Source organism: Podarcis melisellensis (genome assembly GCF_964234715.1).
Source record: "Podarcis melisellensis genome assembly, chromosome: 5".
Lineage (NCBI taxonomy): Eukaryota > Metazoa > Chordata > Lepidosauria > Squamata > Lacertidae > Podarcis > Podarcis melisellensis.
This window is the reverse complement of record NC_138537.1, coordinates 73672280-73688725: the sequence shown is the minus strand read 5'-3', so window position 1 is coordinate 73688725 and position 16446 is coordinate 73672280. Positions and strand designations below refer to the sequence as shown.

Here is a 16446-nt window from a genome sequence, read left to right as displayed (position 1 = left end):
AAGGAACAGCTCATTGCTTGAGACATTTGGAAGTGAACTGGCTAAAAAACTCAAAAATGCACTGAACAGAACAATCCTCCCTTGTCAGAGCAATAGAAAAGATGACCTAATAGGTCTTTTCCATCTTAGATCCTGTCATCACAATCTAGTTTTCCTTTCTGAAGACAAATTTTATGCATTACTCTCTCCACCTTCCATTATAGCAAGATGCTGTTTTGTATAAGAAGAATTAGTTTCAAATTTTTTGCAGTCCTCTATTGACCTTGAAGGCTGTGCCTTATATTCAATACTTTTCATATATAACTTCAAAAGTTAACATTTTTGAGCAGAGCAATCCAGTTTGTCACCAACTCTGATCAAAAAGTCTATGGTTAGGACTGTGATTCTGGGGAAGCACAAAAATGTATTATTTAGCCACAGGCTTCTGACGTATCCATTTGGAACTCAATGCTATGTGAATTTCAACTTTGTTTTCAAAAGGCAGCTTTCCACCTTTTATGGTTGCAAATATGCGATTAACGTGTGTGTGAAATCCCTGCTGAAATTGATGAAAGCACTTTGATTGATTCAAAGGGTGCTCTGATTAATTTGGGGTAACAGATTTAAAAATAATTATTATTTTAAATCAGAACACTTCTTAAATCAGAGCAGGTGCCTTCTTAGACGAGATACATGCTCTCCTTTGACATAGCAAAAATGCTTTTTAAAAGATGGCACCTACATTGGCGAAAAGCAAATAAATAATGCATTTTCTTCTTCTTCAAGGAAACTGTCTTATTTGTATGCAAGTTTAAGACAGTCATGTAAAATCCACCCTCCTATTTCCATTAATATGCTTACATAATTAAATGACTGACCATGCAATGATGCACATATCTCCTCTGAAGTAAGCCCCACAACATTCAATGGGTCTGACTCCTAGGTATAGGATTGCAGCCTAAGATTTATTTAACAGGATGGGAGCCCCTTTAAAATTCTGGGGAATTCAAGCGCTCACATTGAAAGGAATCACCCATCCATGTTAGATCTAAAGCAGCATAAATCAAGATGCACAGCAGTGGGTGAGGAATAACTGTATATAGAATGGAAGGATTTCAAGTGCGTGGTCAAACAAAAAATATTCAGATGGATGTGCAGCTGAGTATTCCCGAGACAATGAAATGCACACCTCTCTTCTTTTATCTTGTTATGACCCATGGTTGGAACAAATCGACAGAACTGGCTGACAGGCTACAGAGTCCAGTTGAAAAGTTGGCAACTGTGTGGGAGGAAGGGAGCCTTTTGAAACATGCATGGATGTGGATCTGAGTGGCCTCATCCTACCTATGTTCTCCTTCTATTCATAGGTATACGTCCACAGCATCCCAGATTCTGGCATGCTGTGTATTTCCTGGAAGGCCACTGTTGCTGGCTGGCTGTCAGGCTGACCTAGGTAGCGGGGGCAGAGGAGCGGAGGGAGAGGTTGGCTTCCCCAAGGACTCTCAAATCAAGTGGCACACATTCCTGGCAAGGGACCTGGAACTTGACAGGAGTGCAGGGATAAGCTGCCAACTAGCTCAGAGGTGGGGGGGGGGACAGGACACCTGAGAATTTACACTTAAATAGTAAACTTTTCAAAAAGTGCCTTGAGAGCTTGTTAAGTTGAACACTTAAAGTGAGGCACAGCTCAAAACCATCTCTTACAATGTTTAATTAAAACAAAAGGTAATTTCCAAAGCAAATATACATTTTTTCTCCTATGGGGTAATTCCTGCATAAGTGGATATAATAATAAAGACCCTGGGATGCCCAACCACCAGAACACAGACCCAAAAGAACATTAGCCAGCCCCCCGCCCCCCGAAGCCTGTAAAATTGCAAATCAAAAACTGGTAGAAATCCAAAATGGTTCAGCTTCACTTTTAATGGAAATAAGCAATTGGGAGGGGGGATTTTACATGACCCCCCCCTCCATGCACTGAAAGGTGGTGCAGGAGCAATGTGGCCAAGCAATGGTCCTCCCCATGTACAGTGGTACCTCGGGTTACATACGCTTCAGGTTACATACGCTTCAGGTTACAGACTCCCCTAACCCAGAAATAGTGCTTCAGGTTAAGAACTTTGCTTCAGGATGAGAACAGAAATCGTGCTCCGGCGGTGCGGCGGCAGAAGGACCCATTAGCTAAAGTGGTGCTTCAGGTTAAGAACAGTTTCAGCTTAAGTACAGACCTCTGGAACGAATTAAGTACTTAACTTGAGGTACCACTGTAACACCACCACATTCTCCAAAGATTGACTATGCGCCTACTTGTCTTTTTCATAAGTCTAAATGCATATGGAGCTGCTGTTAGATTTTAACAGAGATGAGCTGCACATTCAACCATACACAGGGAATCTGATGGCAATATCTCCCATGCTCTTCAATGGGAAGGAAGCAGACATAAGCAAAGGCAGGGCAAAGCTCTGGATGGGCAGGGTTCTAAAACTTGGCCTCTTTTGGTGCTCCCATTAATTTCAGAGGGGCTAAGAGAATCATAGAAGTGTAGATTTTGACAGGACCATGAGGGTCATCTAGTCCAACCCCCTTTGGCCCAACGTGGGGCTTGAACCCATGACCTTGAGATTAAGTGTCTCATGCTCTACAGACTGAGCATGTTCAGGAGAGCTTTCCTGTGGCTTGTACTGTCATTTGCAATGTATTTTTTCCCTATTTATTCTTACAATACCCCTGCTAAGAATCCTGCTTCAGTTCACCCAGTGAATGCAGTTCTGTGTGTCTCTCTCCTCCACTCTGGCACATGAGAATAAACAGTACAAAATAAAAGAAACTACATGAACAGGCACACTCCATACAGGCTGCAGGATTCAGCTGATATTGGTGCAGAATTTGGATTGCCCATGAACAGAATTTTATTTTTAGGTGAGTACAGTACAGGTGAAACTAAACAAAAACTAATGATACAACACAGAGATTATCGTACCCACAACTCCATAATCACACCATCAGTTTTCTCAATGCTCGAGACCCCATCTGGAATAATTTTCCTGAGGCCAAGGAAGCTATTGAAAAACCGGAAGCAGTTTGCAGAACAGCTAAGAACAAAATTATGTCATCCACTGTGAGAGGCAAGGCTCTGCAACAACACAACACACACACACACACACACACACACACACACAGAGAGAGAGAGAGAGAGAGAGAGAGAGAGAGAGAGAGAGAGAGCTTTTCTGTTAAGGTCTGCTTAGTCTTTCCTTTCTCACTCTTTTTAGGGGTGGGTAGGGGAAATCATATGCTGCTACTGTCCTTCTGAAGCAACATACAGAAAAGTATTAACACAACACAGCAATCTACAGTAAGTCTCTCTTTAGAGGTGACTCAGAATGATTGGATGCTCAGTCACTGAGAGATTTGTTGCCGGAAAGCCTCTGTGTGCTCAGTGTTGAACAAAGGCCAAGGTTTATTGCTTACCCTTTAGAAATGTCTTTCTTTCACTCTTTCTTTTTCTTTTTGGACAAGCTCTGTTTCTACCCAGCCCAACAGCTAACAGGGAAAAAACAATGCCCAGATTTCAAATAAATGTTTTGTTGTTGTTTACTTTTTAAGTCGTGTCCGACTCTTTGTGACCCCATGGACCAGAGCACGCCTGACTTCCACTGCCTCCTGCAGTTTGGTCAAACTCATGTTGGTAGCTTCGAGAACACTGTCCAACCATCTCATCCTCTGTTGTCCCCTTCTCCTTGTGGCCTCAATCTTTCTCAACATCAGGGTCTTTTCCAGGGAGTCTTCTCTTCTCATGTATTTAGTCCAAATAGAGAAAAAGTCAACATCATCTTGGCTACCAGTCTTAAGCAAGGTGAATTGCTTTGAGGTTCACCGATATAGCTACTCCCTGTGTTATTCTAGCAGTTCTTTGTAAAGCCCCACCACCAAGACACCCTTTCTAAATTGATTTGCCTGCAGAGGAATCCCTGTGTGTGTTACAGGTGTATTGTCTAGGCCAGGGATGAAGAATATCCTGTCTGGAGGACAAATGCAGCCTTCTCAACCAACTCTTATCTGGTTCTGTTTCAGACCTGTTCTTAGCCCTTTTGTTCAGCAGGGATGTGGTCCTTAAAGTTTGCTAATGCATCTCGCATGAATGGAGGGAGAGGAGAGAGAAGTGTGTGAGTCTGTGTAGAAATTAGCTGAACAAACACGAAATCTACAGTCACTGCTCTGCACACCCCTGGCATTTGCCCTCCACTGTTATGCCCCAAAGGGAATACAGCTGAAAAATGTCCCCCATTTCTAAAGGTGTGCTCTTGAGTCTGCAAGACTTTGCCACTGCCCCACAGACTGTGATAATGAACATGTCCTACACCCCCCTGCATACCACAAGGGATGCTTGCCAAGACATCATCTGCCAGGGTAGCTTGCCTCCCACTAGGCACCTCTTCCTGAATGAAGCTTCCAGGTTAGGCCTGGGTTTGCTAGGAACACAGCCAGTAGGACAGGAAACGAAGTGGGATGGTTAGGCCAGACACATTTATGTTCACCTGGAAAGTAATGAACACAGCCTTTTCCAGTGTATAAATATGTAAAGGTATTTCGATGATTCTGCATACAGCTTTAGTCCCCCTTGCATTCAATATCAATTCCAGAATTCTCACTTTTGGATTTGACCCTGACAAAGCTCCAATTCCCTCTACATGGACAGATTACAAGCACGTTCTCCATGAGGCAAGGTGAATGTGTACAATGGCCAGCTGTTATGTACATTAACCACTCAAGTTACCTTATCCCCAATGTATACATATACAAGGTTTGCTACCCTTTCTAGGTGCATGGGCACAATTGGGTTTTTAGGTGAGTCCTTTGATCATTGCCCCCATTGGCCACTTCTGTCCTTCAGCCCTATGCACTTTTCAAGAGAGAAAAAGGGAACTACATCATGACTAAGGGGGCAATGGGAGATGGGGAAGTCTCAGATATTTTGTGGGTGTCAAGAGAACAAGAGAAACCACTGCAACCCCAAGCACCATGTTGGTGATTCCAGTATATATGTGGTGCATGAATTTATATGTTCCTGCATGCACACAAGGGTACTCAAAGTGGCTAACAATTAAACCACATATCATCAGTATTCAAATATAAAACTGCAGAACATTTTGCTTTCCAAAGATGATTGTGGAACACAAACAGAAAATGAAATATTTCTGGATGCACTATCATCTTTCAAATGCATTTATAGATACCACTAAGCAGAAGTGACTATTCAATTTGATGGCGCAGATTATTTTGACGTTTAATGGCACTGTGAGAGTTAAATGTCTGTTGCAATTTTCTTTAGTTTTCCCTTCTTTCTGCTGAATTACCCCAAATCTTGATATTTATTTAAAACTAGATTTGGCATATAAAATTCTCCTTTAATACAAGAATAAGCAGTTCTGTGCTACCACTTAGATAAAGGCAGAATTTTTGTCACACTCCAGCTCTACCCAAAACCTATGTGTTTAAGGACAGCTCCTGTTGCTGGATTTCTAAAAGTGGTTTGAATTGGCAGATATATGGCAGGGATGTTGGAGAAGAACCTTTCTTTCCTTGCTCCAAAGCTCTCTTCTTTGCAACAGGCATGATGGGCAAAAGAGAGAAGAAGAGAGGGGAAAGGTTTGTCCTGTGATAGATCACTGTGCCAACATATTCTCCACCACCACCACCACCACAAGCAAAACTAAGCCATTTTCCTCTTTTAGCAAGCAGCGTGGGGAGCAGGTGGTTCCTATGTTCTTCAAGGGGAGAAGAAACTTTGTGAACAAGGGGCAAGCACTGGGGGTCCTCATGCTTAATGTTTGGCAGTTTTGCCTCTGGTGACAAGGAGCTCCCGCCTGAGGCTGATATCATGCATTTCTGTGCATGAAATGCACCTGGAGGCGGAGATGGTGTTGCTTAGATGGTGGAGCCATAGCTGGGTGATCTTGCGCCCCGGCAGAACTGTCCAGATTGCGCCCCCTAGCCACTGATAAATTAGCTCTTCTTTCCGCCTCTCCCCCACCCCCCCAATTCAATTCACCCTCTATTTAAAACCTTTTCTTATGAGACAATAATCAATATTTTTATTTATAGACATATTTATTAGCCGATTTTGAGCGGGCCCCCACCTGTGCCCCTGAAGGAAGCCCACCTCACCACCTCCTAGTTACGGCTCTGTTATGATGGTGCGTTTATCAGTCACTAGTAAAGGTAAAGGGACCCCTGACCATTAGGTCCAGTCGTGGCCAACTCTGGGTTGCGGCGCTCATCTCGCTTTATTGGCCGAGGGAGCCGGTGTACAGCTTCCAGGTCATGTGGCCAGCATGACTAAGTCACTTCTGGCGAACCAGAGCAGCGCATGGAAACGCCGTTTACCTTCCCGCCAGAGTAGTACCTATTTATCTACTTGCAGTTTGACATGCTTTCGAACTGCTAGGTTGGCAGGAGCTGGGACCAAGCAACAGGAGCTCACCTTGTCACGGGGATTCGAACTGCCGACATTCTGATCGACAAGTCCTAGGCTCTGTGGTTTAACCCACAGCGCCACGCACATCCCAGTATCAGTCACTAGCATGCTTTAAAAAGAGAGAGCTTTGAAGAGCCATGCACAACTTGTTACCCTACCAGGATGAACACAACCTATTAGTCATGCATTGTAATCTGACAGAAACTTGACAACCCCACCTTGTGTTTGCAGTCCCAGGCAGGCAGCAAAACCAGGCGGCTTACTGACCTGCTGCAGGGTCACCTTACATGGCTGGTAGGCTGCATTTGGTTTGGAAAATCACAGGTTATGCAGGGTGTTGGGAAAGAAAGATCACATCCAGCACAGACTTCAGAAATGGAAGATGACTTTGCCTAAATCTTTTTGCAATTTTAAATGGAGCATGTTGAGATTTATATGGGCATAATTACCTCTCAAACATACAAGCCACACTGCAATATTCGGCATCTAGAGGTCAGGATGATGCTACTGGTATTTTAAAGAGTCTAAGCCTCATTATAATTTTAATTAGTTACAGAAGAAAACTGGGAGAGGGGAATGAATCCAGCTGTGCAAATAATCTTCATCTTTAAGGCAAACCATTTCCAATCCAATCCAGTTTCTGGCCGGAAACCCCAGTACAGCTAAAACTCCATGGTGAGGATGCTTCAAAAGATTTTGATGAAAAGAAGCCTCCCATCTCTCTCTTCCTGGAGGTGATTGCTGAGTATTTACATACAAATCAGATCTCAGAAGATGGAATCAGCATTGGGGCCCTGGTGCAATTGTGCGATATGTAATTCTGCTCTTAGCAACACTGCCAGTGCCTCTGGGAGCTTAAGCTCCCAGCCTGAGTGGCAGTCAACTGCAGAAAAAAGCAAAAAAGGAGGCAAATTGGCAGCGTTTTTTTATCTTTTATTGTAGCAACACTGCATGGTGAAATGTGTGTTTCAGTTACACCCAAACACTTCACCTGGAAGACAACTAAATTCTAGGCTATTTAATGCATAGAATAGCAAGAAGATACCTTTTTGTATCTGATCAACTAATGTTAAAAATATTGGAAGCAAGTTTGGCATGTAAAATGGCATGTAAAATTATAAAATCCAAAATGGCATGTAAAATTATAAAATCCACACAAAATTAAAGTAGGTAATACAACACTTCCATCGAAACAATAAAAATATCCATAATTAAAATTTACCAAAAAAAAAAGCCCCACAGGGCAATTAAAAAGCATAACAATTAAAACAGTTACAAGAAAAATTAAAACAATTAGATTAGGAAGTTCAAATTAAGGGGAATGCTTGACTAAACAGATGTTTAGTCTGTTTTCAGTTGAATAACTGATGAAACGAAGGCTCTCGTATTTCAGCAAGGAGGAGATTTCCTTATATGGGGTGGTGAGAGAAAAGGCCCTGCCAGAATCCACTTAGGATCACAGGAAGCTGTCTTATACAGAGTCAGACCATTGGTCAATCTAGCTCAGCATTGTCTACACCAGTGTTTCCCAAACTTGGGTCTCCAGTTTTTGTTGTTTTTACTACAACTCCCATCATCCATAGCTAGCAAGACCAGGGGTCAGGGATGATGGGAATTGTAGTCGGAAAAAAGATGGAGACCCAAGTTTGGGAGACACTGGTCTAAACCAACTGGTAGCAGCTCCTCTGGGTTCACAGCAGCCCTACCTAGAGATGCCGGGGATTGAACCAGTGACCTTCGGCATGCAAAGCAGATGCTCTGCCACTGAGCTATATAGCCTTTTCCCACTCTTGGGGTCTGGAAGGTATTTCTAACCTTCTTTCCAAGCAGTAGGCATGGCCAAGAGTACTGCACAGAGTACACTTTAACTGAATCCTTAATGGCAAATGCACAACACAAATTTTGAATTCATTTTGATTGCCTGTTAAAACGATCAATCCCTATTCCCTATTCACCAACACCCTTTGGAGGAGGCTTTTAAGCACTTATTATTTTACCAGGTTTGGTTGACTGCATGAAGGAATCCCTCATGATCAAGGCACCTGGTTCCAAAATGTACATGCCACAGAGAAGAGCTCAGCTGGGCTTTTTCTCTGGAGCCGTGTGTTTCAAGTTTGTCGACTGCATAAGTGAGGGCAGTGGGCAGAACCACACAGTGTGTGTAGTTCCACAGCATACCCTCCAACATTTCTCAGTTGAAAATAGGAACGTCCTATTAATAATAATAATACCCCATCCATATGACTGGGTTGCCCCAGCCACTTTGGGCAGCTTCCAACATACATAAAATTATAATAAAATAGTAATCATTAAAATCTTCTCTATACAGGGCTGCCTTCAGATGTCTTCTAAAGGTTGTATAGTTACTTATCTCCTTGGCTCAGGGGTTGGATAACTCCATACCCTCCAACATTTCCCTGATGAAAATAGGGACGTCCTAAGGAAAAGTGGGACATCCTGGGATCAAATCAGAAACCGGGACGGCTTCTGTAAATCCAGGACTACCCCTGGAAAACAGGGACACTTAGAGGGTCTGCCACAGAGGGGATAAAACCAGCTGGGTTTTTTATGTGAGATTCAGCAGGGGGAAAAACAGTATGAAGGGAAATACAACTAAAGAACCCCTAGCCTCGGTGCCAGTCTTCCACTTCAAACTGTAGCCTCAGTGACTGTATGGTGTAAAAAGAGAACAACCAAAGAACCATTAAAACCACTGTGGGATCCCTCAGCGACTACTCTGCTCTTGCAAAATATTAGATGACCTACCTGTACTGTCAGTGCATAATCTTTTACTGCCAGAGGTAACATAGTACAAAGCCGCCATATCAACACCAGTCAAAACACTGAAGGCTTCTGCAGACTGGTGAGGGTTTTCTTTCATTTCATTTTTTGAGGGTGCATTCTGCAGCACATCACCAACACAATAACACAGTGCATTAGGACCTATATAATGGACCATCTACAAACCACTCTACTTTATTTGTTCTGCGATTCTTCCCCATTACTATCACATTATTGCTACCTGGAGGGACTCGCTTGCACAACTAGAACCAAGAGGCGGAAAAGCAAGAACCCCAGAAGAGTTGCAATATAAAGTTGGAAGATTTCAGCAGGATCTTATGGAACATGCACAAAGCCGTATGTTCTCTCCAAACATCTGGAAGGGTCCTTAGTACAGAACTGTAGACAGGGCCGTCTTAAGTATATCCAGCGCCGTGGTGCAAAAATCCCTCCGGTGTCCCCCCTCCCATTTCCCAGAGTTGCCGGCCTTTTTACGGCCCTGCTGGCAGCTTTGCGGGGCTGGAAGAGGCGGGCAGCAGCTGGAGGGTGGCTCCTCCGGTGGGGAAGAGGCAGAGGCTCTGGGCGCTGCTTCAGTGAGGTGGGCGAGGGCGAGGAGCTGCAAGGTGCTGTGCTGCACCCAGCCTCTGCCTCTTCCCTGGCACCTGTGCCGCAGTGGCTATGGCAGGTGGAGGCTCTGGACGCATGCTGCTTCGGTGCAGCATGGCGGAGGCAGGCGAGGGCAGCAAGCTGATGCTGGGAAGTGTCACGTCCAGCCTCCGCCTCTTCCCTAACGCCCTCTAGAAAATGGCACCCTGGTGCCCTGCACCACTTGCCTTTATGGGCAAGACACCGTGACTGTAGAAGTGGGAAGAGTTGTTTCCTTGGACGTTATGGATTTGAAGTGTTGCTTTGGAGAAGAAGATAGATTAGATAGATAGATAGATAGATAGATAGATAGATAGATGACTCATTAAGGTCTGACCATGATAATCCAGTATGATTGTGACCTAGAAAATAACCTTCTGATTGATTGCGAAAAATTGGAAAAGTGGTATTATACCGACAAAAATAGAGTGGCTTGCCAAATTATTGGAGTACTACAATATATCCAAAACAATGGGAGAAATTGGAAGGATCTCAAAAGAGAAGATACACAGGGATTGGAAGGTGTTTAAAGGATACTTGCAAAACCATATTGAAAAATGAGAACTCCTATTAGAATAAACAAGTTCCGTTTTAAATACTGAAATACTAAATAAGATGGATAACGATGTGTAATAGAAAAAGAAGCATGAAATTAGGTTAAAGGTGTGTGAAAGAAAGTAATAGAAGTAGAAAGAAATTGCAATTGAGTAGATTGGAAGTCTAACACAAAGGTGGGGTGAGGGGTGGTGGATGGTGATGGGGAAAAGAATTATCTGTGGGACTGAATGTAGGTATGTTTGGATATTTTTAAGGATTGTATGAAATGTATATTTGTATATTCGCAATATGTGTGTATTAATGCTGAATTATTTTAACAATAAAAACTTTTCAAAAAATCAAAAAAAGAAAAGAAAATAACCTTCTGAAATGCCAAGTAGTTGTGTATATTTGCTCTTTGCTTCAATATGCAGGAGTCATTCGTTAACGATTGTGAGTATCCTCTTACATGTAAGTAAACTAGTCAGTTGCTACTGTCTCATCAGTGTGAGGAGCAGCCTTGACGGCAAAGCAACCCCACTGCACAGAATTAAAAAAGAAAAAAGGAGCATTTTGAACAAGATGCCAAGCTATGTTTCCTTTCCTTCTCATCTCATCCAGCAGCTGAAGAGACACTTCTGAAATGATTCACTGCATTTCACACTTTGTATTCTCAAGAAAATTTGGAGCACTACCATCTTGTGGCCTTTCTGAGTAAGGCAATCAAGAGAAAATTTTTTTAAAGGTGCTTCTAAATCTTATGGGGATGTCCATAGAGATTCCCTTTTTGGCAACATCACTGTGGCAAATAGAACACATATCCAAGCTCTAATGCAGTGCTGGGTACTCATTTTGGAATAAACCTAAGCCGGGGGCACAGGAAAGACTACGCCTGCTCTGTTCATAAAGCTTCTGAAGAAAGATGGACTGTGCCCATGTCTAAGAAATATAAAAATAAAATAAAATAATGGTCTTGGTACAAACTGCTTCCACACAATAGTCAGAGCCATCGTCAATCGTTACATAGCCATAAAATTCTATAGTGCATTTTGTTATCTTAAATAATAATAATAATCTTGCAGAGCAAAATATGCAGAAACTGAGGTTTTTTCTGGCCTTCTTCTGCTGAGTATTGCTGGCAATACTTTCTTCTCTGCGCCTCAAAACCTCCAGAGGTTCTGATCTGATTGGTCTATGTGACATGGAGCTGTATTATATCATCACAGTGGGGACTTGCCTGTTGAAAAGTGATTGATTGTTACCTATAAATACTGTCGGGCAGCACCGTGAGAGTCGTGAAATAAATTGCTTACCAGGCACATGCGAGGGACAACCTCCCAATGTGGTTAAGACTAGACAAAGAAAGCTAAGCACAATTAAAAAACGGATGTGTTGCATTAAATATGGATGTTGGCTTAGAAGCTCCTTCATGTGTAATACTGCAGAACCTTCATGCGGAGCATAAAAGGAATCTCTAGAGCCCAAGTCTCTGTACTAAGCACCAACAAAAGTGGTTCTTAGCCAAAGACTGGATGGATATGAAACAGCATCTGGGACTATGGGTTGCTGTTATTAGTATTATTATGCTGTGTTAGTTTACACGAATTTCCACAGTGTGGCAAGGATATCATACATCCCTTGACAAATGCTACTCCCTTCCATCAGCCTGAAATAAATTGGAAACTCAAACAATTAACATATTTAGATGGAGTTTGGGAAGTGAGACAATATGGAGGTTTCAGTGGCATTCAATGGGGAGAGATGCTCCTTTCTCCCCAGCTGGAGGAAGTTCAAGGGACAGAAATAAGAACATGGAACATCTTGAGGTCGGGCGGGGAATGATATATTCCTTACTATTTGACTATCGTGGATGACACTTGCAGCAGTCATGACTCTTCTAACTGACTTAGGCTGCAATCCTAACCTCTGGCCAGTAGCATTGAGGCTTCATGAAGCAGTGTGACCAAGGTGGAATCTACACACATATAATAAACACTGTGAAAATGCTTTAAAAAAAAAAGTTTTGGAAAATACATTGAATTTTGCATAGCTCACTTTCGCCATCTAGTGCCACATTTGTATATTGCACTTCACAACACATTTTAAACGTTTTCTTTGCAGCTGTATAGCTGAGTCCCATTGCAGCATCACATTGGCCAGGGCAGGGTTGGGGATGGAGCAGGGGGAGGGAGTTCCTTTGCCTCACCAGCTCTGAGGGGCCTGAGTTTCTGCTTCCAAAATGCCCTGTTTCATGGGGTGAGGGGTTCCACTGGCTTCTACCCACCAGCTGTTTGGGCAGGTGCACTGCAGCACTCTTTCCCAGATGGGCTTCCTGCTGCCAGCTGAGACTGGTGGAGCTGGGCAGGTGAAGGAGCACTTCCGCTCCACCCAAATCCCCACCAGCCTGATGGAGCGTTGATTTTGACTGCTCTGTTATTTGATAATGTATTATTGCCTGTGGCTAACAAAGCCAGTTTGAATAGGAACTTCTTGTTTCTATAATAGGAGCAAGCTCTCCTAGTGTTTAGAACAAAAGCACATCATTTGTTTATTTAAAACTGCTTCTCCCCAGGTGTATATCTTCCAAGGTTTTAGATGTATATTTTCACTTCTTTTTGGTTGTTGTCATTGGCATCTGTGTGTCTCAGGAGACAACGGAAGTGTGCCTTCTGGGGTCAAGCCACTGGAGAGTTACAGCGCCTGCTGTGGCTGTAGAGGTCGATACAGGAAATACGTTTCATTGCAGGTGGGGCAGATGAGGTCCGGTTTTGTTGCTTTGATGTTTGCAATATATTAGTTTGCGTCTGCAATACAACTAATTTACAATGGACTGGAATGACCTGCCTTGGTTTAACAAATCAATTTTTTTTTAATGCAAGGCAAATCATTGCAATCAATTCTGACTGACGCCCAGAGTGAATGAGATGTGTGCTAAGTTACTGATGCTCTTTCTTCTCTCATTTCTCTCGATGACATGGAAGGACAAGTGGCCCAAATAGCTTAAGACTGCCATGGTTCCTTTATTTTATTGTCCAGTATGTCTGAATGCAAACTATGAGATAAAAGGATTAATATAACCAATGCAGCAGGGAAATCAGGCAGGGTTTGCTGGCGTTATGGCTGTTTCATAGGTTGGGCAGCCATGCATGAGAACAGTAATAGCCGTTCTGTTCATAGTTCTCCCATTCTGTGTTCCATGATTTAAGAGTGCCTATTATGAACAACATAAAAAGAGCTGAAATGGATCCGACTAACAGTCCGTGTAATCCAGCAGGAGCCCTTCAATGCTCCTGGGGAGTTCCCAAGCAGGGCTTGAAAACCCAGTTATTCAGCGCATGTTTCCTCTGAACCAGGAAGTACCATTGCATCATCATGACCAATAGTCATTGATAGGCCTGTCCTCCATGCTTACCTTAATCCCTTGTCCAGGGCTTTTTTCCAGCCGGAACTCACTGGAACTCAGTTCCAGCACCTCTCATGTGGGCACCATTGCCATTACAAGAAAACAAGGGAGGCGTTCATGGTGAGTTCCGGCACCTCTTTTTCTAGAAAAATAGTACTGCCGTTGTCCATTACTGTGATTTTAAATAACCTCCAAGTGTCTTGGGAGAGTTTCATCCCTTCTGATTCTCCCTTCTGACACCCTTCTAACCAATCACCTCATATTTGATGACTTTCCTGTCTTGAAATTGACAGTTGTTGTTTTGGCTTCTGGGGTGACTTCCTATTTACTTAAACGTTGATCCTGATAGTGACCCAGCCCTTGGTTCTGAGACGTTTGCAATACTTTTATCTCACACCAGAACCTGAGCACCATGCTGTGGGTGGTGGAACTCTCTCTCTCTCTCTCTCTCTCTCTCTCTCTCTCTCTCTCTCTCACACACACACACACACACACACACACACACAGGCTGCATAAATCCTATCCATATTGCTCTTGCACACCTACCGATTGCACTTTAATGTCTATTGGACCCATGCAGAATCATTTAAATGTACCAGTTAATCTGATTTCCATTCATGGCTCCACTAAATTCAGATGGTTGTTGTGGTACAACTTGCCAACACAGTGATCATGATTCACACAGTCTCCATGTCTGTCTTCAAGGACCCTGAGATGGAGACCACACAGGCCCTGCTCTGACATCCAGCTAAGATAGCTGACTTTGACATGCAAAGAATGATGTTAGGAGCAAGCCGACTACCCCAAATCACCCTGTTGACATGCATAGGAGCCATTTCAATTTGGGGCAACTCAAAATTAACCTGAGAAAACTGCATACTTATGTTAGAGTTAATTCAGGCACATCATTTTTCAAGGCAATCTATAATTCAGTAACGACACAGAAGTGCCTCAACTGCTTTTCAGAAATGAAAAGCGATAAGCACGGGAGTTGTTATTTACACTGGGCATATTTAATAAACTAAAACATTAAGCATCAGATTAAAGTGATGCATGTATCACTTAAATACAGCTAAAAATCACTGTCCTCATTTATTAGAGCAACAAAATATAAGATTTTCCCTTTATTTACTAAATAAATTGCCTTCGGTTGATGTTGTGGCTAAATATACAGGCAGGCAGGCAGGCAGGCAGGCAGGCAGGCAGGCAGGCAGGCAGATATATCTGTAATCACACATGGATTGTTATTTCTTGCTTTCTAACTATGACATTGTTGCATGCCACCCCCAATATTTGAGTGGTGTGAGATTCCAGGGGTTCCAGGTGCTCACCCCAGAGCCAGTGTTTCCTTTTGGGAATGAGGTACAGTGGGAACTGTGGTGCAGAGAATCTCTTTGCTCTGGATTGCCAACCGCCTCCCCAGAGGCAGTACTTGGACTCCCAGCTCAAGGAAATCCAAAAACTTTATTTAAGAAATCAGTGCATGCTCACAGCATTACCTAAAAAACCAACAACCCCAGGATACAGGATTTGTACAGTAAGTCTACAACAGATGTCATGACAAGGTGATAACTAAGACATCGTCCCAACAATTGACACACCTCTCCCACTCTACTTTTAAAGGATGGATAATTCACACAGTTCTTATCCCAGGCAAGAAGCACAAACTGAGTCAGTCCCTCCAAGTCTCCATCCACCTCTGGTTCAGCTACCCCTGGTGCTAGGCTGCCCACTTCTTTGGCTCTCAAGGGGACCTTACTCTTCAGCTGGAAAGTTCCAGAAGCTCCTTTCCCTCTGCTCCAACCAGCCCTTCTCTGCAGAGTGTTCTTCAGCAACTGGGGTCTGATGTCCACCTTCAGCTTTGGGTAATACTGGAAAAACCTGTTTCTTGATCAAGCTGTAGGATGTGTCCTTCGGCGGGTGAAGGTCAAAGGGAGGGTGTCTTTCAGCTGCACCTGCTGCTCTGGGCTGGATGCTGAAGAAGAGCTCCGCTTCTGGTCCCTGGATTTGGGGGCCGTTTTCCCTCAATTTGGGGCCACCACAAAGCTTTGAGGGGCTCCTTTTCCTTTCACCTGCCGAATGATCCCTCCCTCTAGCTCCCTCTTAAGGGCCTTCTTGAGAAGGTAGTTCCTCCTCTCCAGCTCCAGTGAAGGGCACTTATAGATGATATACTTCCAGATGGCCACAACTAACTAAGCATGCATTGATCACCTCAATCAAAATGGCATCCATCTTGGGACGAGAGGAAGCCGCCATATGCGTCTGCTTCTGTGCTCTGGCTAGCTGGCTGGCAGAGAGGGTAGCCCAGGCAGGGATGTGAGGGTGATCTAGCTGCGACATCTGTCACCCCACTGATTGCAGGGACCTTACTCTCCAGAGGTGGGGTAGGCACTGGCTCACATGATTCTCCATCCCCTTCTGTGGTGTCTGGCAATAGTGGAACAAAGGCCACCCCAACTCTCTATTCATGCTCCCCTCACCATCAGCCTCTGGATCCTCTTCCAGCAGATCTTATCAGCCCCACCCTAGTCAGCCCCATGGGACCCACAATACTCTACAGTCTACACAATACTTTGGTCGGCAGCCACCTGCTTCCAAACAATCAGCAGTTTTCCCTCCAACTCCA

The 16446-nt window shown here is 43.7% G+C and overlaps 1 protein-coding gene and 1 pseudogene across 2 annotated transcripts in view; both read right to left on the bottom strand.

Annotated features, from left to right (window-relative positions):
• Positions 1-16446, bottom strand: part of ANK3 (ankyrin 3) — a gene marked incomplete at its 3' end in the record, with an annotated part of 355068 nt that overhangs the window by 196738 nt on the left and 141884 nt on the right. The gene's annotated exons all lie outside the window — the stretch shown is intronic.
• Positions 7222-16160, bottom strand: LOC309370612 (heterochromatin protein 1-binding protein 3 pseudogene; annotated as a pseudogene). Its single transcript has 3 exons — positions 15422-16160; positions 9221-9356; positions 7222-7337 (listed from the first exon to the last, which is right to left on the bottom strand). The product of its transcript is annotated as a heterochromatin protein 1-binding protein 3 pseudogene (transcript).